The following is a 24330-nucleotide window of genomic DNA, read 5'->3' as shown; positions in this document are numbered from 1 at the left end:
TTTCTTATTTCAGTTCAGTAACACAAGTTGCGGGTATATGTAATTAGCATTTCATTATGAATTTTTCTGCTACTGTTTACAAGAAACATTTGGTATTTGGTTCGAAAATGCATTTAAACTGTAGGAGACATATGTGACAGTACCGTGTAATTGAGACTACACGATGAACACGAGTTAATTAGCTTTCTTTTTTTTTGTATAACTGACAGGCGAGCGTTAGCATCAGGCGCGTCTATACAGAAGTTTCCTTGGGCTGCTGAGTGTGATGTTACTTAATCTGCTGGGCAGCCTTGTTTTTCAGGGGTGCCGGTTTGAGACGCACTCGTCCACATCATTTTGGCTCATGTCTGTGTGGTTGTAGACCACAAAGTTGTGTGTTACGGATCCCCGCTACCACGTTGCAACTGCAGTTTCCCATTTGAGAGTTGAAATGTGTCAGCACTTGCGTAGTCTGTGACGTCACGCGTGAGTCTGAGCTCAAGGCCGACTAGCATTGCGTCTCACTGCTCAGTACTTCTGTATGGTTTCGAAACGACGTAGTACGTTTATTTACCTGGTAATGTTCTCGTCTTAAGCTAGTTGCAATTTAAGAGGTTTTCATTCCACTCCATTTGCTTTTATTTGCGAAGTTTCGCGTCTTAAGTTTACTGCAGTTTAAAAGAAATTTTTCGGCAGGAGCGTTTAGCATATATCTATAAAGCTTTTCTTGTAGTCATTGTTGCCTCTTCCTCTTGTCTACATGCTCTAAAATGCACTCTTTTTTTCCGTCGTTCATAACGAAGGTTGGAATCTGAAAAAATATAGTTTCACAGGCACTGACTGTGGAACAGGTGAAACTGCAGTTCCATTACTTTTGTGGAATTTACGGAAGTTAGTGCAAAAAATCACCACAAAAGAAAAGTGAGTCTATGAAAGCCAATAAATCGCTAAAGGTAAATGTGCAACCACGTTTTTTTTCTTTGAGTCTATCTTCCGTCAACAACGTAGAAAAAAGCAGTGGATTTCAAAACATGTACAGAAGAAATGGTTCAAATGGCTCTGAGCACCATGGGACTGCTGAGGTCATCAGTCCCCTAGAACATAGAACTACTTAAACCTAACTAACGTAAGGACATCACACACATCCATGCCCGAGGCAGGATTCGAACCTGCGACCGTAGCGGTCTCGCGGTTGCAGACTGTAGCGCCTAGAACCGCACGGCCACTCTGGCCGGCATGTACAGAAGAGGAACCACCAATGAACACAGGCAATTCTTTTTAAATCCACACAAAACATGCCTGGTGAGAAAGTTCTATTAAATTTGAATAGTTGCATATGGGGTGCAGGCATGAAATAATCGAAACTGATTAATGATTGCTGCTTGAATAATTTAAAAAAATTAATAGGAAAGAATAACGGAAAGAAACTGTACAGTACACATATCCTGGGTTAACTTCAACTGGCACTAATATCAACAGACTTTCATTGTCAATACATTTAAGACCAATATTCATTATTTAAAGTTACGTATTTCTTCTCAGTGGTTGCATTACGCATAGAGCTGATTATGAAAATACTAATGCACAGTCGCCGCTCTGCTGCTCACACGAATTCTTCTTGTCTGCTTCCATCCTCTTGATGCAGGATTCTCTGGATGGGCGAAATGATGAACAGATGAGTGTTATACGTGTAAATACATATAGAAATAAACTAGGTCTTTCTAATAACTTTTATAACACTTTTTGATATATGGTTGGAATACAGATTTTTGAACAATACTGGCACCACGGAGCTAGTCATATGTCCAGTGTCTACAACTTATAGGAAGATACAGAAATTAATAAATTGGAGAGCATATCTCTTCCTACAAAATAACTTGTTACTTTACCGTTGATTATATGTGGCTTACATGTATAAAAAGAAAAGAATGAAGAAAAAATAATATGATCCATTACAATTGCCCCCCACTGTGCACTGACGTCATACAGAGGTGCACAGTGTCTGAGCTTATTTCCCTTTTCGAGGGTTGATAACCATGGGGTTATCTGGTATGAACCATAGCTTTTACTTTCGACCATTGGAGTTATCCTGTATGGTCATCAATTTGTATTGGCTTGTCAGCTTCTTATGTAAGTTTTCTCTCATAACACAGTCCTTGCTGTAAGGACATTGTTGTCAGTCAGTATCTGCCCATTGTTTAGCTTGTGAAGTGTGCATGCACAGCTTGATGACCGTTTTCGTCCCAGTTCGCACTCACATGTTAAACACAAGGACCAGAGTGTCCATGTCGTGCGTTTACAGTAGCTTTCACTGCACAGATTCGTGAAGCTTGTGTTCAGTGACATGATTCTTTGTGAAATCTTCGATGAGGTGACAACTTGTTTCTATATCAGTGGCCCAAGGAATTTATTTCACCTCATCGCTCTCACTTATTGAGTGGGTACACCAGCCATACAGCCGACATCAATCAACAAAGTAAGTTTCTTGCCACTTTTACGACGTTCTCGAGCCCAGAAAATTACTGTCATCTTTAGTTTATCACGTGCACACCCATGTGTACCACACACACACTTAACACTTTACAACCAGGTTTTGTATGTTTTTGCACTTTGTTTTTGAGCATCTTTCATACAGCTGCATTACATAAAGTTTCTATAGTGTCTTTTCCACATACTATACTCATAACAAAAAAATACAAACACAATTACAAAATACCCTTATCCTATTCATTTGTTGACATGCCATTATCGTTGCTTATATACATTATAGTCTGCTTGTCGTTTTGTTTTAGTACATTGTGTCAAATTACAATTTTGTTATCTTGTTCATTTCCTATTATATGATTACATTTTTTACTCTTGTTTGGTTTTACATTCTTTACATAACATTCATACAATAATAGAGTCTGTTTTTCTTTATGGCGTAAACTGACAAACATTTCATTTCAATTTACAGTGGCTTCTTGTCGAAGTATATTTATCAGTTTCAAAGAATTAAAGAAGTAAACAATAGTCGCTACAATAGATACTACGTGCCACTCAGATAACTATTACTCACGCAGACAAAGTTGGCACTCAGAGCATTGGCTGATGGGAACGACTGTAAATTCATTATGCAAAAGTATATGAAATACAAATTATTAATTTTTGGGGATCTAAACATAGACATTAGGAAAATAGCAGCCAGAAATGTTAATTTAGTAAATATGTTAAGATCCTATAATCTCTTTTGTGCTAATGAAAGTCCTACAAGACATCTCTCATGTCTTGACAATCTAATAAAAAGTATATACAAACATGATTTTGAGCTAGGCTTATTTAATATCGATTACCTGTTGGACCATAGAGGTATATGGGTGAAACTAATTACCGAAAAACTAAAAGAAGACCAGGAACAAACTCAGTGTGTGAGACTATTTACAAATAGAAATATTAGTAAGTGTAGAGAAGAACTTAAATCTGTACATCAGAATACTGTTATACATTCCTCCAGAAATGTTGATGATCCCTTAGCAGATTCCTCAAAATCATTTCTGAAAACTTCCATACATGCTGTCCACTGGTTAAAAAACAAAAAGTCAGGAAACCTAGCCACTCAACTTTACAGAACTGGTTCTCACCTCAATTACGAAAACTAGGACTATTGGTAATTACTTGTCATGATAAGGTCTAAAAGGGAGCAGTAGATAAAGAAACTGACAAAAATCTGAAAAAAAATACAGATCTGAAATTAAAATGGCCAAGTGTAATGCAAATGGTGATTTCATTAAAAAATCCCACAATAAATGTAAGGCTGCATGGAAAGTAATAAAGACAACACAAATGCTCCTAACATCACTGCTGACGATTTCAATCACTTTTTTGTCAAGTCTGCAAATCTTAGCCTCTCAACACAGGGCAACACATACAACTATTTCTCACCCCACATCTGGAAGAAATTTTCAACAAAACATTACAAACATAGTGTCAGGTTGTAAACAGAGAGAAGTACAAGTAATTGATGTAATTAAAGCAACCTCCAAATTAGGATACTCCAGATCTGAAGATGTTAATGGCCTGTCAAACTTTGAAATTAAAAAAATTGTAGATATCATATCATATCCTCTTCTCATACTGATAAACTGGAAGACAGTTGTCACACCATTTTGCAAAAAGGGTGACAAGTCCTGTATCAATAATTGTAGACCAATTTCACTTGTGCCCATTCTCTCAAAAATAATAGAATATTGCATATTGCAGCAAATATGAATACACCTATCAGACAATAACAAATTAAATGATTCTCAGTATGCTTTTAGGTCAAACTTATCAACATTCAAAGTAGTTGAAAACCTTATCTCTTTTGCACTAAGCTTATTCGAGTGAGAGCTATCTGCTGAAGCCACTCAAATTGATTTCAGTAAGGCTTTTGACTCAGTTAACCTCAAATTATTATTAAATAAACTATGTTGCGATGGAATAAAACACTTGCAACTCTCACTAATTAATCATACCTCAGCAATAGGAAACAAAGCATAATAGCCAAAAGTCACAGACTCTAAGTATAAAATGAGGTGTTCCTCAGGGCTCAGTGCTTGGCCCTCCACTATTTATATTATTTGTGACGTTCCGAGTAAATTACCCTGTAAATGTATCCACTATGCTGATTCTGGAAAGGATATAAACAAATTGAAGCAGGAAAGAGAAGAATGTCTCAAAATATCTAATATCTGAAAGCTAATGAGTCATCTATGAACCATGAAAAGACAGTCAAAATGATCTTTATCAAACAATAACACTGAGTTATCATCTGTTAAACTACTAGGAATACATATTGACTCGAAATTAACGTGTGACGCACATACAGATTATGTATGTCGAAAGTTATCAAGAGTTATCTTCCTACTAGCCAAACTACAACATGTGTTACACAAGATATATTACTTCATTCATACTACACCTTCTTTCGTTGCCATCTACAATATGGCGTAACTCCCCAGGAGCCAAAAAATTTTCACTTGGCATAAAAAAGCAATTAGACGTCTTTATGGAATCACTGACAATAGGACCTCACGTAGATCTCATTTTAAAGACTTAAAAATTCTCACAGTCCCATCTCTTTATATATATATAATTAGATTTTCACTCTGCAGCAGAGTGTGCGCTGATGATATGAAACTTCCTGGCAGATTAAAACTGTGTGCCAGACCGAGACTCGAACTCGGAACCTTTGCCTTTCGTGGGAAAGTGCTCTACCAACTGAGCTACCCAAGCACGAGTCTTGGTATATATATATATATATATATATATATATATATATATATATATATATATATATATATTGTTGCCTATTAAATGAAAGAGAAAACTTAAACCCCTACACTATAAGGAAACTGTTCATCAACACGATACCCGACAAACAAATATGATTGATATACCCATAACCAGGCTTAAGAAAACACAATCTAGCTATGAATATATAGGTATAAAATTATTCTACACTTTACCCATACAGGCTCAATTGGTTTCACTGGATATTTTCAAAACTAAAAACAAAGTTTGGATGAAGAAAAATACTTTCTACAGTATAGAAGTATTTCAGAGTAGTTGTAAAGATGACCTAATTTATTGATAAATTAAGGCTTACTGTTAGGTATAGATATGGTTGTACAGGCAGCTAAGCTAACAGGGTACAACACTGATATAATTTTTACCATGTAATATTTTTCTGTATGAATCATAATGTACAAATAGCTATTAATTCTTCTGACAACCTGAACTGCAAGTGCTGATAAATTAAGGCTTACTGGTATGTATAGATATGGGTGCAGAGGCAGTTATAAGCTAATAGGGTACAACACTGCTATATTTTTACCATGTAATATTTTGTGATGTAAAACATAGTGTACAAATAGCTGTAATTCTTCTGATGACATCGAATGCATGTTAATGGCTGAAAGATGGATAAAATAAATAAATGGGAAATACCTTTATGGTCACTCCCATCAGCCACCACACCGCATGTCAACTCTGTTTGCACATGTAACACACATGGCCTTGTCTCTCTAGCATTCTCCAGGAAGGATCTACACACTACAGAAATTCCACGGAAAGGCATTTATCTGCTCAGTTACATTTCATTATTAGAATTAACTGTGAGCCCATAAACAAAACAGTTTGTTGTTCATAAACACAACTCATATCTGACGATACCAATCGTATCAAATACTTATTCAGCGTTTAAAAAGTGCAGCTCAATATTTACTTCTTACTTTCATTGTATAAATGATAACCAATTCACATGCTGACTTATACAGAGTTGTATCAATACGACATGTTGCATACAATGAGTGTAAAAAAGTGTTTACATAAGTAAAAAAACATGTACAAAAATTTTAATGTAAACCAGGTGTTTCAAACTGTCATGGGTAGTCGAGCTCACAGTGTTTAGGTTTCGATCCCTTGATTATTTGGTAGTGCTCAACCTTAATTCAACATCGTGATATGTGATGTACTGCAACTGTTTTCTTCTTCTCATACTTTCATGCTATTACATTCATAAATATTATAAACTTATAGCTATATTTGTCTTGCAGTGTGGTCTTTCTTATTTTTATATGGTACCTAACACTCTACAAGCATTTATACTTCTTCACTTACAGATGTGTCGATGCATCATTCCCTGGAAGAAAAACTTAATACTAACTCAAAACTAAATCTTTGCAGATAAGTAAATAGTGGCTCAATGGCTACTAATACCTCTTTTATATATCCAACCATGTATTCATTCACTTCGGTGTGCAGTCATGCTTCCACACCCACAGAACTTATTAAATGTCATGTGTGTGACTCTACTTACCTTATAAATCTGAAAGATAAAGTGTATTATAGGCGTGGTGCACCCTCTTATTCAGTTTGCCATTTATACTGTACTCGTTTGTTTACCTGCTGCAAGACTTTTCTGGTCCCTCATATATAATTAGTGCATTTACTTTCAATACTTAAATTTGTAATTATTGTACATACATAGATATAATGCATATAGTAGTGTAACTTCAGTAAATATCTCTCAGTTTAGCGTCTCTTTCCTGTGTATGTCATCACCTAGCTAATCTTTGTATGTGTGTATTGTGTAGACAGTCGTAGTTGTAGTTAATTTTCTATGTCCCTGTTTATGCAACAGGCTTTACAAATATTAGTACCGGCTGTAGCTCATAGGATTTGTTTGTTTTGGGTGCTCCAACATCCCAACTGTGTCTGTCTTGTGCACACGCAATTGTGGTTTTTTGACTAGCTTCCTCCCCAATGCATATGCGCTGCATCGCTCTGATACCACTTACATTCTGGTGAGTTGTGTATTGCATTGTGCGCTACCATGCGTTTCACAAGTTCATTTATTTGCTTAGAACTGGGCCACACACAAGGTGAACCGTTGTACTTCGCGTATCATCATCTCTAGACACATAAAAAATAAAATTTTTCCTTTTACATCCACTCATCTTATCGTTTACACATTTGACTTATAAGAAAAAACACACACAAAGTTTTCCTTTCAACTACCAACAAATTCTGGAATGTGATTTTCCAGCATCCTAAATCTAATATTAAGATACATACATACATACAAATTAAGAGGATATACCTACCTTGATTGTGTCTGATAAGGTAAGTGTCTATAAAGCTTGTGCCCTCACTCTCCTCCAAGGTCATATAATTGGGGCCTACCACGACTGATTCAAGTTTGCCGGCTTTGTGATGGCATCAGTCTCTAGGTTAGGCGTAACTTCCACTATATGGACTGTTGGTGTTTGATTACACCAATTAGTATCCTGTGAGGCTCTTGACTGAAATTATCTTTGCCTTTGCACGTTATTCGGCATATGTGCATTATTTTGCTGGCCGAATCCTGCTGTCTGTGGATTATTTGGTTGTCTGGTATTGTTTTGTGTTTGCCAAGTGATCGGCTGATAATTGCCAGTAACTTGTGTTTGTCCATATTGCACAGGCTGGCCATACGCTACTTGCCCATTGTAGTTGTTTTTATTAAATTTTTGCCCATTTCTTTTATATCCCCCTTTGTATTTATGGCTTTCTCCATTACCATTGTGATTACTGTTAACATTACCATAATGTGTGGGGAATGGTTACCATCCGTGTTGTACTACGAATCCATTGTTTACTTGTTGGTTTGTAAATCTCTGTGGCACTATCTGTGTGTTAACAGGCATGGGTTGTACTGGCCTCTCTTCGTATATCAAATCTATTGAGTCCAGTACAAATAGAAAGTATTTGGTGTTGTGTTAGGGAATGGTAATCAGCTTTTCCATAATCTGGGCAGGAAGATGGCTCTTGAAAATTTTCAGTGTTTCTACTTGAGATACCGGGTTCGTCCAGTATCTGGTTTTATTCAGATATTTTTTCAAAATAGTCCCTTAAGCTTCCATGTTTGCTATTGAATGGAGTTCGGTTGAATACTTCACATCTAAGCCTCTCTTGTACAGCCTCAGACCAATACTTATTCAGAAAGGCTCTCTCAAACTGTTCATAGTAGTGGCAACATTCCTCCATGTCCGTAACTCATAAGAGAACGTCACCCTTTGTGCATCCAACAACAAATCTAATTTTCTGGGCTTCAGTCCAGGTAGAAGGTAAAACATTTTGAAATGCTCTGATAAAGACCACAGTGTGTGTTCTTTTCCCTTCAGAGGTAAATACCTGAAATTGTCGATGCCTAAATAATCCCTCATCTGCACATAATGTTGATAACACACTGCACTGTCAGTGACAGGCAAGTTTACGTTCGCTTGTGGCGTAGCACATGGCAACTGCACTTACTCGACAGTTACAGCTGCCGGCAAGTATTGCTCCATTCTGCCACCTTCGCTATTTTCCTTCACTGTTCTAGCCTTATATTGTGGGTAACCAGTGAAAGTATCTAACTTCTCTAACGTCATGGGTTTGTTTTCTGTCAAATGTTGTTTTGAAATGTCAGTAGTTTTAGCAATGCTGCATCGTAACTTTGCCCCTGATTCCTTTAAAACTGAATCTGTTTTAGCTAGATGTTCACTTTCTTTTTTCTTCAGACCTCCTTCTACAGTATCTACATAAATTTTGCACTCTGGCACTACCCCTTCAGCACCGGTGCTGCCCTTATCCAGCATCCTGGCTTCAGCTTTTTCAGTTACTTCATTTACATCTGCACTTAACTTATCTCTCTGTTTTTTGGCAAATTTTGACTTTAAACTTAACTGATCTATTCTTAGACTTAACTTGTGAATTTCTGTAGGTAAATTTTTTGCATATGTCTTGCAGCTTGCTGACTGCATTCGTCACCTTTTGTACCGACACGTTCCCTTGGGATTGCGTCTCCTGAATTTGAGAATATGCGTCACTAAGGTTTTGTAACTCACTTGAAAGTTTTTCCTGTTTATCGTCTACTGATGATATTTTTTCCTTTAGCGTATTTATATTGTGGGACATGTAGGTAATTATTTCTTGTTTTAGTTGAATACCGCGCTCTGTGAACTTCCCAGACAGTTCGTCCAACAATTCAGTGCGTGTAGTTTTGCTCACCTCACTGAACTGTTGACTAATACTTTTCTTGAAATCGTTAAAAGCCTGATTTTGGTGTGTAAACTGTTGTCCTATACCCTTCAGTTGCTGAAATTCCTCTTGTTTTGTAAAGTGTTGTGTTATAAATTGCATAAGTTGTATCAAATTGTGGGTGTCACTAGTATCTACATTGCTTTTACGAACTGCTTCCTGTTCTTGCGTTCGCGACGTCGTGAGCAAATAATCAAGCGAATTTTCACTATCAAATTCTTCAGTTTCACTATTGAAACAATGTTTCCCAGTGAGAAATGATAAATTGTCTCATCAAGCGTCATAAAAATGACATCATGATTACTTAGATTACCACTGTCATCATTTTTTGCTAGTCAAACCTCGTTGTTTTGGTAGCCATCGACCAGTTCATGAGTGGCATGTTACTGTCAAATGTTGCAAAGCTCGCATTTCCGACATCTTGGCGCACTGCATTTTGTAATGAGTCTCCAACAATGGCCATTTCCTTTGAAGCCACTGTGACTAGTGCTTAACAAAATTATGAAAAAATTTTTCAAAAATGAAATTTTTTCTATATCAGTAGTTTTCAATTAAAATCTCAGGGTCGGTGCCGTCCTTTAAATGGCCGCCATTGAATAGTGGCTCGATGTGTGCGTGTGTGGGAGGGACGAATAAAATAATGAAAACATTAATACTTGCTGCTTGAATAATTAAACAAATTAATTGGAAAAAATAACTAACAGAAACTGGAAGGTACACATATCCTGGGTGGACTTTAACTGGCACTAATTTCACCAAACCTTCTCAGTGTCAATATACACTCCTGGAAATTGAAATAAGAACACCGTGAATTCATTGTCCCAGGAAGGGGAAACTTTATTGACACATTCCTGGGGTCAGATACATCACATGATCACACTGACAGAACCACAGGCACATAGACACAGGCAACAGAGCAAGCACAATGTCGGCACTAGTACAGTGTATATCCACCTTTCGCAGCAATGCAGGCTGCTATTCTCCCATGGAGACGATCGTAGAGATGCTGGATGTAGTCCTGTGGAACGGCTTGCCATGCCATTTCCACCTGGCGCCTCAGTTGGAGCAGCGTTCGTGCTGGACGTGCAGACCGCGTGAGACGACGCTTCGTCCAGTCCCAAACATGCTCAATGGGGGACAGATCCGGAGATCTTGCTGGCCAGGGTAGTTGACTTACACCTTCTAGAGCACGTTGGGTGGCACGGGATACATGCGGACGTGCATTGTCCTGTTGGAACAGCAAGTTCCCCTGCCGGTCTAGGAATGGTAGAACGATGGGTTCGATGACGGTTTGGATGTACCGTGCACTATTCAGTGTCCCCTCGACGATCACCAGTGGTGTACGGCCAGTGTAGGAGATCGCTCCCCACACCATGATGCCGGGTGTGGGCCCTGTGTGCCTCGGTCGTATGCAGTCCTGATTGTGGCGCTCACCTGCACGGCGCCAAACACGCATACGACCATCATTGGCACCAAGGCAGAAGCGACTCTCATCGCTGAAGACGACACATCTCCATTCGTCCCTCCATTCACGCCTGTCGCGACACCACTGGAGGCAGGCTGCACGATGTTGGGGCGTGAGCGGAAGACGGCCTAACGGTGTGCGGGACCGTAGCCCAGCTTCATGGAGACGGTTGCGAACGGTCCTCGCCGATACCGCAGGAGCAACAGTGTCCCTAATTTGCTGGGAAGTGGCGGTGCGATCCCCTACGGCACTGCGTAGGATCCTACGGTCTTGGCGTGCATCCGTGCGTCGCTGCGGTCCGGTCCCAGGTCGACGGGCAGGTGCACCTTCCGCCGACCACTGGCGACAACATCGATGTACTGTGGAGACCTCACGCCCCACGTGTTGAGCAATTCGGCGGTACGTCCACCCGGCCTCCCGCATGCCCACTATACGCCCTTGCTCAAAGTCCGTCAACTGCACATACGGTTCACGTCCACGCTGTCGCGGCATGCTACCAGTGTTAAAGACTGCGATGGAGCTCCGTATGCCACAGCAAACTGGCTGACACTGACGGCGGCGGTGCACAAATGCTGCGCAACTAGCGCCATTCGACGGCCAACACCGCGGTTCCTGGTGTGTCCGCTGTGCCGTGCGTGTGATCATTGCTTGTACAGCCCTCTCGCAGTGTCCGGAGCAAGTATGGTGGGTCTGACACACCGGTGTCAATGTGTTCTTTTTTCCATTTCCAGGAGTGTATTTAAGGTCAATATTCATTATTTAAAGTTATGTACTTCTTCCCAATAGTTCCATTGTGCAGAGTGCTGATTATACTGATGCAGGATTGCCCCTCCGCTGCTCGCACATATTCCTCTTGTCTGCTTCAATCCTCTTGATACAGGATTCTCGGCGCGGGCAAAATGATGAACAGATGAGTATTAATGGTGTAAATACAGAGTGGAGAGAAATTGTGTCATGAAATTTTAACCCTGGATAGCTGATGCCAGTAGGAACCAAAATTACTGACATTGTGTAGGTCGACAATGCACCATTTTTAAACTACGGAAACTTGGCGCAATGCACTCCAATTGGCCATGGGATTGTCCTGTTGCCATTTGTCACTTGATGGGGAGCACTATGGTTATTGGTTCACATGTACAAACATCCCTTCTCCTGTCACTGCCCCCAACGTGGTACACATATGTGTCGAATAGGCCATGCTGTTTGTCTCAACCTCACGTCAGAGGCATTCACACATAAGCTTTGCTTTGGAGCACACACTCGTCACCTGCGATTCAGTCATACAGTAAGTATGGTGGCACAGTAGTCGTTTGAAGAACAATGAGATATGGTTTTTGTTTCTTGATTAGCTAACGGTAATGCAAATGACGCTTGACGGTTGTTTGAGGATTGGTACTCAGCAAGGCACCATCCACACTCACAAACATTTACAGCAATTCACCGGCGACTTGGCAAAACAGGTTATCATGGTGATACTGGAAGACCTCGAACTCATTGGGATGAAAAGTACTTGAGTGGTTGGATATGACATGGGGGTCACTCATCAGTTAGTCTTGGAGGTTTTGAGGGACGATGGCCAGCATCCATTTAATTTCCACACTGTCGGACTATGAACACAGGCTAAGGTTTTTCCGGTGGTTTCTGCAATGTGTTGCAAGAGATTCTGACTTCTCTACCAATGTGTTGTTTACCAATGAGTGCATCTTCCATTGGGATGACCTTTATAACACTCGAAACATTCATTACTGCGTAAGGGGAAATCCTCTCGTCGTGTATGTCCATGGACATGAGGAACAATTTTCGTTCCACATTTGGGCAGGCATTGTGTGTGACCATCTGATTGGGCCAGTCCGTCTACCTCCTCTACTTACCGGGACAAATTACCTTCACCTTTTGCAAGAAACTCTACCCGGCCTACTGGAAGATGTTCCCCTGGACATACAGCTACACATGTGGTTGCAGCATGATGGAGTGCCTGCACATAACAGTTGTGCTGTGCACGGACATTTAAATGAACTCTTCAATGACAGAGGTGCTCGTAGGACATGGCCCGCATGATAACCAGACATCACGCCACCGGACTTTTTCCTGTGGGGATTCTCCAAGGTTCTAGTTCACTCGCCCGGATGCAAACCACCTAGAAACGAAGAAGAGAATGAATCGCATTCAACATCCCACCAATGACATCAGTGCAATACCAGAAATCTTTGAAAGAGTTCAGCAACACACCATTCAACACTACCAAGCTTGTGTCGCATCAGGGTCGCCAGTTCGAGCACCTGCTTTAAGTAAACAATTTCCTAGCTACAAAAAAGTTTTTTTTCAGAGCCAGCACAATTTGTAAAAGACATTCTGTATACGAACTAACAGCTGTTGATAGGTTTGTTCCCGGTACATCTTATCATGAAACTACAGTGGATGTGTCAGGATCCTGGCGTATTCGCCCCGAGAGTGGAAGGTTGGCATGCTGCTTGGTCTTCCTAATAACTTTTACAACACTTTTTAAAATACGGTTGGAAGACACAGTTTTGAACAATACTGGCACGGTGGAGCTAGTCAAAGGTCCAATCACTACCACTTATAGGAACAAACAGGTGAAGATAAAGAAATTAATCAATTGAAGAGCATATCCTTGCTTTTTTTGTTTTGTATAACAACATTATCACTGGCACAAAATAACTTGTTGCTTTACCATTGGTTATATGTGGCTTGCGTGTATAAAAAGAAAAGAATGAAGGAAAAAAGAAAAAGATAATATGATACATTACAAATTGCATCAATCTTAAAGGCACCAAAAAGAGGAATAATTACAGACACTGAAGTTATTGTTCTTCACAGTTCGTATAGCTTCCACTACAAAAAGTTGTCTCCATTCAAATGTACCACTTGTTGAAGATGAGTATGTTCATTGTTGCCAGGACGTTATGACAGGCCTACTTTATAAATTTCACCCAATATGCTTTTTTCCATAGGCTCACTGTATTTCAGTAAATATTTTCAAGTTATGTTATAGATACCATCAAATCACTGATTATCAGTAAAAATTTCAATTTCTTGGCTCTAATAGTTACATAGGGAGAATGGTTTCAATTTCTTGATGCTCGCATTAACAAAAGTAAGAGAAGTAATGAATAAACTTATATTGTCCTCATTGTAGCTGTATAGTTAGGTTACATGTAACATTTGGCGTAAACAGTATTCATTAATTGTCTTCTTAATCATTGAAACACCTTTCCCATTACAGTTGGGCAAGAAAGGTGTGAGACATCACAGTTTTCACAATCACAACTTTGTAACACCTCACTGTGATTTCAGTCAAGCTGGATCACAAGTAACAACTAAAAGTTGCATTTAAGCAGTATAATGTTGATGCCATGTGCCATCTGTTGGCTGACGTTCATACCATGTTCTAAGAATTTTATCTCATGCTATGAAAGCATAACTTATCTATGGTTGAGGAAATGAAAGCAGAAGTTAATTTTCTGTGAGGAAATTTTACACTTGGATGTTTTCTACCGGGCAGCAGCACTGATATGTTTGGGTAGAGAGAGATGTATGATACTTAACATCCCCCCCCCCCAACCCAAATGTTAGTTCTGTAGTGTAAGCCAAGGTCTAGGTTATGCAGAGATATAAGTCAACAGAGAGCTGGCGAAGTCAACTAATATGAAAGTCAAATAAAGGTTGTGGAAACAGATTGAGCTATTGAATAACCTAGTATTTACAATGACACCATAGTTAAACACACTTTATGCCCATTTCATAAAAAAATAAAAAGAAACAGCAACGCAAATTCAGAAAAGATTTATTAGATAATAGACAAACAAAAAACACCTCTGTTTTCCTCCACATACCAAGCTAACTGATATTTACTACTATAATACCATCAACAGTTTATAAAAGTAAGCTGCTCATATGTTCAAGAGCAAATTATGTGCCATCTCATGGCAATGCTGAGCAATACATCAACTAGGCAGGAACAAAGGCTTAATGATATTACTATGGAAAAAAAGAATACTTACCTGCATTCAGCACGTCATTTCAACTGACTGACCAAAAATTCAACATGTGCAACACCTGAAGAGAGGCTTACAAGCCTTTAAATGCATTGCGTTTTAAAAATCAAATGCCAGTTTTGATTGCTGGCAGTGTAATTTAACAGCTGAAAGAGTGCAGTCTCTGTTGAAATGTATGATAATGGATAAGCTAAAGATATTTCTTTCGTAAATAGCTAAGCATACAGGAACAGAATTTTCCTTGCAGATTTGTTGAGACAAATGTACCATCAAAACAATAGTGCAGCCTGTGCAAATATTGTATAGATTTCAAGGCAGTTCATAAATGGCACTACTGGTTGTAAGCTGCTATGGACATTATTAAGTAAGTTTTCAGAGATCTATCTGGCAAGACCTTTTACACGTGCCTCTGTTGTTAAATACGGAATCAAATATGTAATATGCCAGTAAAATAAAACTAAAAAAGTGCAAATATGTTAGATAGGAATTTTATTTTTTACTCATCCTCTTGTACTTTATCAACTAATGCAAAGTGAAAGACAGGAAACTTTACAATCGGAAATTGTTTATTTATCAATCAATTACATAATATGCCAATAAAATAAAGCTAAAAAGTGTAAATATGTTAGATAGGCATTTTATTTTTTACTCATGAAAGAAACACTCTAAGGCAAATACAAAAGAACAGTTTCACATTTAAGTTCTACTTATGTTAAGCAGAAAAATTAATTAGAAAGAGTTGCCATTTCACTAGGTATTCTTTGAAATTTTATTCTCATTAATTTTTTTTGCGATAGTTATTCAAAAATATCTTTACACCAACCCAAACAACATTTTTCATTATTGTGGGAGATGAATGTCCATTGGAGCAAAATCCATCAAATAACCCAATGCCAGTTTCTCTGACAATAGCAAGTGATATTGCACATGCAGTAGCATGTTGATTGCTGCAGGAAAGAAAATATCGTTCATGATCTTTCAGTAATTCACTGGTGTACTAGGTCGGAAGTGAATCAGTATGTAGTTACAGATATGCACATTAGAGGCACTGGTGCAGAGGTGTACGGTTTAGGTGTATCATGTAATACAGGCTTAAAACTGCTCTCTATCCTGGCGCGCAGATAATGTGTCTGCTAATTTTCGTAGTTTCACCTACCATTAGATGGCTGTCGTGTTAGACTGGTACCATTTGTGGCACATCGTCGAGTAATACCCGCTTAAAGTTGTCATTGTGATGTTTGTGACTTTTCAATCACTGTGATTTCTAACAGATACTTGATTTCCTGCCCACCATTAATGCATTCTCTTTGTGCTTCGACTGCATGTTACCGGGAAAGACTTGTTTATGCTCTCTTTTATGTGGTGTTTGCTATATGTTCTGGTATCCATGCAATTGTGCCGGGGTTTTTTGTGCGATTTAGCGAGTTCAACTAAGAAACAATATCATCCGTCTTTCAGGGATGCATATTCTGCTGAATTTCCGTGTATTAAATGATCACAGAAAGATGAAACATTCAGCTTCTTTTCCATGTGTTCGTGTGATATAGACATTCTTTACAGAGGAAGAACTGAATTAATTATTAGGTACTGACTCTAATTATTCCTCTGTGAGATTATAAAGTTGACCTTTTAATCAAATACGCAATACACTATATTGACAGGAACACGCAATTTTAGTGACCATTTATTCAACGATGTACATAACGAAGATCAAGGAGAAAACATGAACTATCATACATATAACACATCAAAGAGTAAAATATGAATGGTCCCAACACCCTCACAAGTTCTCGAGATGTCAATTTGTGAACTCTGAAAGTCCCACAGTTTGACACCACCAGTGATGTTTACCTTTAGGCAGTGCCTTTGTCAAAAAATCAGCTTGCTGCTTATCAGTATTTATAGGTTTCACACTGAATTTACTTATTTTAATTAAATCACGAATATAGTGGTGCCTCACGTCAATGTGTTTTGTTTGAGCATGATGCACACCATTGTGCCTCAGTGCAATGGCACCTCTGTTATCACAGCATACACTTACTGGTTTTTCACTATGCATAACACACAATTCACGAAGCAATCCTTGAAGGTATACTGCTTCTTGTGCTGCTGCTGATAAAGCTATATACTCAGCTTCTGTAGTTGACAGAGCGACAGTTTGTTATCGTTTTGAAGTCCAGGAAACTGCTGTCCCAGCTAACTTGAAGATAGCCACTGATGGGGGTTTGATGCATTGCATAATCAGCATCATAGAAACCTTCAATTTCAGTTGTTCCACTTCTTCGGAAAGTTAGTCCTACATTGACTGTGCCTTTAATGTGTCACATAATTCGTTTGACCGCTTCCCAGTGGATTTTCCGATAATTAGAATTGAATCTGCTTAGAACCACCACAGCATATGCAATGTCCGGTCTTGCTTGTGCTTTGAACTAGATACAGCAGTGATCCTATGGCTTGCTGATAAGGAATGCGATGTAACACATGGTTTTCCTCATCTGTCAATTTATTTTCACATTTTTGCAGCTTTGAACCAGGTTCATATGGATATGCAAACGGATTACAATGTTCCATACCAAATTTCTTGAGTATGTTTGCTGCATATTTGCTTTCATCAATACTTATCGTCCCTTGTTTCCTGTTTCGTTTTATTCTCGTGCCAAGACACCAACTAAGTTCACCAAGATCTCTCATCTTAAACTGATTCATTAATCCTTTCTTCAATTCTTTCTTCCACCTATTATTTCTATTAGAGAAAATGATCAAGTCGTCTACATAAATAGCTATAATGAGTATATTTTGTTTCTCTATTCTGAAGTAAATGCAAGAATCATATTCTGACTTCCTTAGGTTCATTTTGTGTAGTGTCACATTTAATTTCATATTCCAAACGCGTGACGCCTGTTTTAAACTGTAAATTGCTTTCTTCAGCTTGCAAACCTTCATCTCCTCTCCCTTCTTCACGTAGCCTTCAGGTTGACGACTGTAAACTTCTCCATCGAGATCACCATATAGGAATAACATCCATATGTTCAATGTCAAGATCAAATTCAGCTGGTAAAGCTAACAGGATGCGAAGTGAAGAATGACGAACAACAGGCGAGAACGTTTCATCAAAGTCTATTCCTGGTATTTGGGAATAACCTTCACCTACAAAACGAGCCTTATAACGTTCAATTTCACCATTTGACGTTTCTTTCACCTTTGTAACTCATAGATTAAGGGTCGACCTGCGACAGCAGTCGCGCAACTTGTGTACGGGCCACTAGACGCCGCCGCGAACGCTAAGAGTGCATTGCGATCGCAGGCGAGCATGTTGCGTAAGAGCCGCAAGGTGCCGCCACGAGTGCAACCGTATAGAAGTGTCGACGGAGTTCGGCCAGCTCTCATTTTGTTGGCATCTCATTTTTGCCTATTCTCTTATTTGCTTCGTTGGTTACCTCTAATTCGTTTATGGCTCATGTTATTGTGCTCTCTTTCGGCCATTCTGATTGTTTTGATTTACTCCCAATTGAGAAGAGCTCATTTTGCCATTTAACTTTTGCATATTTCTCATTATGCTAATAATATGCTCCTTAGCTTTTTACAGTTGAATTGATTAACATAGTCTCATGTAATGTTTGTTCATTTCAGCCTGTTCATATTTTGATCTTTAAATACTGTAATAATTATCAGAAGCATTTCTTCCCTTAAACTTGTGTAAAGTATTCTCGATGTAGGATTTGTTCTGTGACACAGGTGTAAGGTTTTGAATATAAATTATATACGAAACTGTGCTTTAAAAGGAATTTATTTTTTCAGTATGTACTACATCAGACGACTATTTTGGGATATGAGGGAGAAATTTGAGGGGCGAACCCATGATAATAGCCTTAAGTGCTCCCCTTTAAAAATAAAAATTTGTGTGACACTGAAAGACGTGACGCTGTAGGCACCGAAAATTTATATATACAGGGTGAGTCACCTAACATTACCGCTGGATATATTTCGTAAACCACATAAAATACTGACGAATCGATTCCACAGACCGAACGTGAGGAGAGGGGCTAGTGTACTTGGCTAATACAAACCATAAAAAAATGCACGGAAGTATGTTTTTTAACACAAACCTACGTTTTTTTAAAAATGGAACCCCGTTAGTTTTGTTAGCACATCTGAACATATAAACAAATACGTAGTCAGTGCCGTTTGTTGCATTGTAAAATGTTAATTACATGCGGGGATATTGTAACCTAAAGTTGACACTTGAGTACCACTCCTCCGCTGTTCGATCGTGTGTATCAGAGAGCACCGAATTACGTAGGGATCCAAAGGGAACGGTGATGGACCTTAGGTACAGAAGAGACTGGAACAGCACATTATGTCCACATGCTAACACCTTTTTATTGGTCTTTTTCACTGACGCACATGTACATTACCATGAGGGGTTAGGTACACGTACACACGTGGTTTCCGTTTTCAATTACGGAGTGGAATAGAGTGTGTCCCGACATGTCAGGCCAATAGATGTTCAATATGGTGGCCATCATTTGCTGCACACAATTGCAATCTCTGGCGTAATGAATGTCGTACACGCCGCAGTACATCTGGTGTAATGTCGCCGCAGGCTGCCACAATACGTTGTTTCATATCCTCTGGGGTTGTAGGCACATCACGGTACACATTCTTGTTTAACGTACCCCACAGAAAGAAGTTGAGAGGTGTAAGATCAGGAGAACGGGCTGGCCAACTTATGCGTCCTCCACGTCCTATGAAACGCCCATCGAACATCCTGTCAAGGGCCAACCTAGTGTTAATTGCAGAATGTGCAGGTGCACCATCATGCTGATACCACATACGTCGACGCGTTTCCAGTGGGACATTTTCGAGCAACGTTGGCAGATCATTCTGTAGAAACGCGATGTATGTTGCAGCTGTTTGGGCCCCTGCAATGAAGTGAGGTCCAATGAGGTGGTCGCCAATGATTCCGCACCATACATTTACAGTCCACGGTCGCTGTCGCTCCACCTGTCTGAACCAGCGAGGATTGTCCACGGCCCAGTAATGCATGTTCCGTAGATTCACTGCCCCGTGGTTTGTGAAACCCGCTTCATCGGTAAACAGGTAGAACTGCAACGCATTCTCTGTTAATGCCCATTGACAGAATTGCACTCGATGATTAAAGTCATCACCATGTAATTGCTGATGTAGCGACACATGAAACGGGTGAAAGCGGTGACGATGCAGTATGCGCATGACACTACTTTGACTCAGTCCACCGGCTCTCGCAATGACCCGTGTACTCATGTGTGGGTTCATGGCAACAGCAGCTAACACACCAACTACACCCGCTTCTCCTGTGACGGGCCTGTTACGGACCCGTTTGCGTGCTACGACCATACCTGTTGCATACAGTTGGCGGTAGATGTTTTGCAATGTGCGGCACGTTGGATGCTCTCTGTCTGGGTAGCGTTCTGCATACACCCTGCAGGCTTCAGCTGCATTACGTCGACACTCGCCATATATGAGTATCATCTCCGCCTTTTCAGAGTTCGAATACACCATGGTCACAGTTCCTACAACACTACACTATCACAGACGTCTGGTAACACGATGTACTACAGTTGGTCTGCGTGCGGAGACAAATGCAGAGTAACAATAGCAGCAAGCGCTACATGCGGACACTGCGACAGCTAGACCAAACCACAACAGTGCACTACAGCCACACTCGTAAACACGGTCGTCTTAGTAAGCATGTCCCTGCACATGCTGCTCGCCGACCGTGACCCGTGTTTGTTACAACACGCAACTGAACGTTGGAGGTTTCAAGCGTCAACTTTAGGTTACAATATCTCCGGATGTAATTAACATTTTACAATGCAACAAACGGCACTGATTACGTATTTGTTTATATGTTCAGATGTGCTAACAAAACTAACGTGGTTTCATTTAAAAAAACGTAGGTTTGTGTTAAAAAACATACTTCCGTGCATTTTTTTATGGTTTGTATTAAACAATTACACTAGCCCCTCTCCTCACGTTCGGTCTGTGGAATCGGTTCGTCAGTATTTGATGTGGTTTACGAAATATATCCAGCGGTAACGTTAGGTGACTCACCCTGTATATCAAATTATACATCACACCTTGAACACCCATTTCGAATTAATTACCTTCCTGCCTGGTGGTAAATCAGTCAAAATCCATGTTTCATTTTCAAGTAAAGATTTGTATTCATTATCTAAGGCTTCCTTCCATTTTTCAGTCATCACAATTCATTGCTTCTTCAAACGAATTTGGTTCAGAAATACAAGCAAGACAAGCGAAATCATCATTAAAATATTTAGTATTTGATTTTTTTCATGTGATGATTTTCTAATTTCTGGTTGCATTTCTGGTTGCGCAACTTTCGTGTGACTATGTATGTTGCTATTTACTGTTTTCTCAGTGTCGCTTTGTGGTAATTCAAGATAAACTGCATTTCTGTCAACTTCAGCACGTTGTGTCAGTTCAGTTGCCTCTTCAGTGATATTAGGTGCTGGCGCTAGTTGAGGTCTGTCTATACGATTATCGTCAATTGGGTTACTGTTTGGAATACTGTTTCCACAAGTGCGAGTTTTCGATGAATTGCACATCACGGGCTTTCACAACTGCCCTTGGTGAATTTGGATCAATCAGACGATATGCTTTAGAATCTTCGCAATATCCAACAAAGATAAGTTCCGTAGATTTGTCTTCTAATTTCGTCCTTTTTTCTTTTGGCATATGTACAAATGCTCGACATCCAAAGTTTCGTAAATGACTCAGATTTATCCGACGGCCACTCCATAATTCCTCAGGAGTGACATTCTTAACAGCTTTTGTTGGAGATTGATTCTTCAAACAAATTGCTGTGTTTACAGCGTCAGCCCAAAATTGTCTACTCAGACTTGCATCTGTTAACATTGATCTTGCTTTTTCAATGATTGTCCGATTTAAGCGTTCTGGCGTGTAAGGGGTTGTTGTTTCATGTTGAATTCCATTCGTCTTTAAAAATTACTTCATGCGCCGATTGACGAACTCTTTTCCATTGTCTGTTCGAAGTATTTTGATTTTTAGACCAGTTTCATTTACTACTCGTGCTTTGAATTCTATGAATGTGTCACAGACTTCTGTTGCTGATTTTAGCATATAACCAAAAGATTTTCTTGACAGATCATCCGTAAAAGTGAGAAGATATCGTGATCCTCTCACGAAGCCGTGCTCATTGGTCCACAAACATCAGAATGCACAATGTCAAGTAGATCTTTTGCTCTTCTACTTGATGTTTTAGGAAAAGGTTGTCGAGACTGTTTACCTTTTATGCAGGGAATACATGGATCTAAATTGACGTTCGTCCAGTTCAGTCCATCAGCCACTTTTTCTTTTAATAAATGCATGCTTACACGATTCAAATGTCCCAATATTCGATGCCACAATTCATTACTGTAAATTTCTATAACATTCGCGTAATGATGCACTTCATCTAATCGATACATACCATTTACTTGAGTTGCAGTTGCTACTGGTGTTCCAGAAACAGTTACATCACTTTTATTGTATACACCGCACTGCACATTGCCAAACAATACACACAATCCACGTCTTGTCATCTGAGTAACCGACAGTAGGTTGTAAGCAAGACTTGGAACATACGCAACATCATTAGCAGTTATCTGTTTATTCTTGTCGTCACAAGTAACTGGAAGATAACGTAGCCTTCTCCAATAGCCTGAAGATTGCAGTTATCTGCTACTGTCACTTTAGCAGCTGTGGTCGATTGGAAAGTGTTGAACGAGTCTCTTTGATTCGTCATGTGTCGTGAACACCCGGAATCCACGTACCAGCCATCACTATGATGCGAAGATGCAGTTAGAGCCATAAACACAATTTCGTTTTCAGTTCTCACTGCATTCGCAGAATTTGAAAATTTATTTGGTTTCTTCTTTGTTCAACACTCATTCGCCTTGTGACCAGATTTCTGACATTTATAACACTTAAAAGACTTGATATTTCGCACATCACGTTGGATATTCGTCTTCTGGTGTTTACTGTCCTGCTTACTAGCAGCCAGTGCCGAATCTGTGGTCTCATTTGTGGATACAAACTGACGTTTCGTCGATTCTTCAATTAATCGCTGACTAACTAAATCACTAGTTATCTTGACACCAGAATTCTCAATTGCCATAATCAAAGGTTGGAAATCTGCTGGAAGTCCACTTAGCATTATTGCAGCTACGAAATCATCGTTCATTTTCTTACCAGTGCTTCGAATTTGTTGAGCAAGAGACATAATTTTCGACAAATACGCCTCCATATTTTTCTCAGAAGCCAATCGTACATTTATTAAGCATTGTAACAGCCCAATATAACTAGATAAACTCTTATCTTCAAATGCAGATTGTAAATTTTGCCATGCTTCTTTAGCAGTCGTTGCTGCACGAAGTTTAGGATACACAGATGAATTTACAGATAAACATAATTTCGATAAGGCTTTCTGTACATTCTTCTCATCTTCATCAGTGCCAGCAATTCTCCCATAGTCCCTCATGTTTCAGGTACATTTCCATCGTGAATTTCCAGTCGTTGTAGTGTGTCATACCGGTCATCTTTTCAAAATTAAACAGTGATTGTCCACCCAAAGCCATCTTGAATACGTTCAGATAGTTAAACAAATAAATCTTGAAAGTTTCTCTGCAAAAAAACAAAAGATAGCATCACGTTGAACACGCGCGAAAATTATGTAGCCTTGATTTATCAGATTGTTTCTTTCGTATGGAGAGTTTACTAATCTCTCCTGGGCCCATAACTTATTAGATATTGACTCTAATTAGTCCTCTGTGAGATTATAAAGTTGACCTTTTAATCAAATACGCAATACACTATATTGCCAGGAACACGCAATTTTAGTGACCATTTATTCAACGATCTACATAACGGAGATCATGGAGAAAACATAAACTATCACACATACAACACATCAAAGAGTAATATATGAATGTTTCCAACATTAATAACTCATGTTAAATCTAGTAAACACGTCTCCAATACGAAAATGAAGGATAGCAGTAGGAAAATTGATTCATTTTGCAGGCTGATTGCTCTGCTACTCTTGAGAGCAAGAACTTGAGAGATGATACCAAATGGGATAGCTTGATGAGCATTCGTAGAGCTGATGGCGTTCCAAATTATGATAGGTTATCCAGGCTAATGCTTTCTGTTTTGACTCTACCACACAGCAATGCTGAGTGTGAGCATGTGTTCAGTTTGGTGAACAAGAGTCGCAATCAGTTTAGG

This window comes from Schistocerca piceifrons, chromosome 2 (genome assembly GCF_021461385.2).
Source record: "Schistocerca piceifrons isolate TAMUIC-IGC-003096 chromosome 2, iqSchPice1.1, whole genome shotgun sequence".
NCBI lineage: Eukaryota > Metazoa > Arthropoda > Insecta > Orthoptera > Acrididae > Schistocerca > Schistocerca piceifrons.
The sequence above is the reverse complement of the archived record's forward strand: the minus strand, read 5'-3'. Positions refer to the sequence as shown.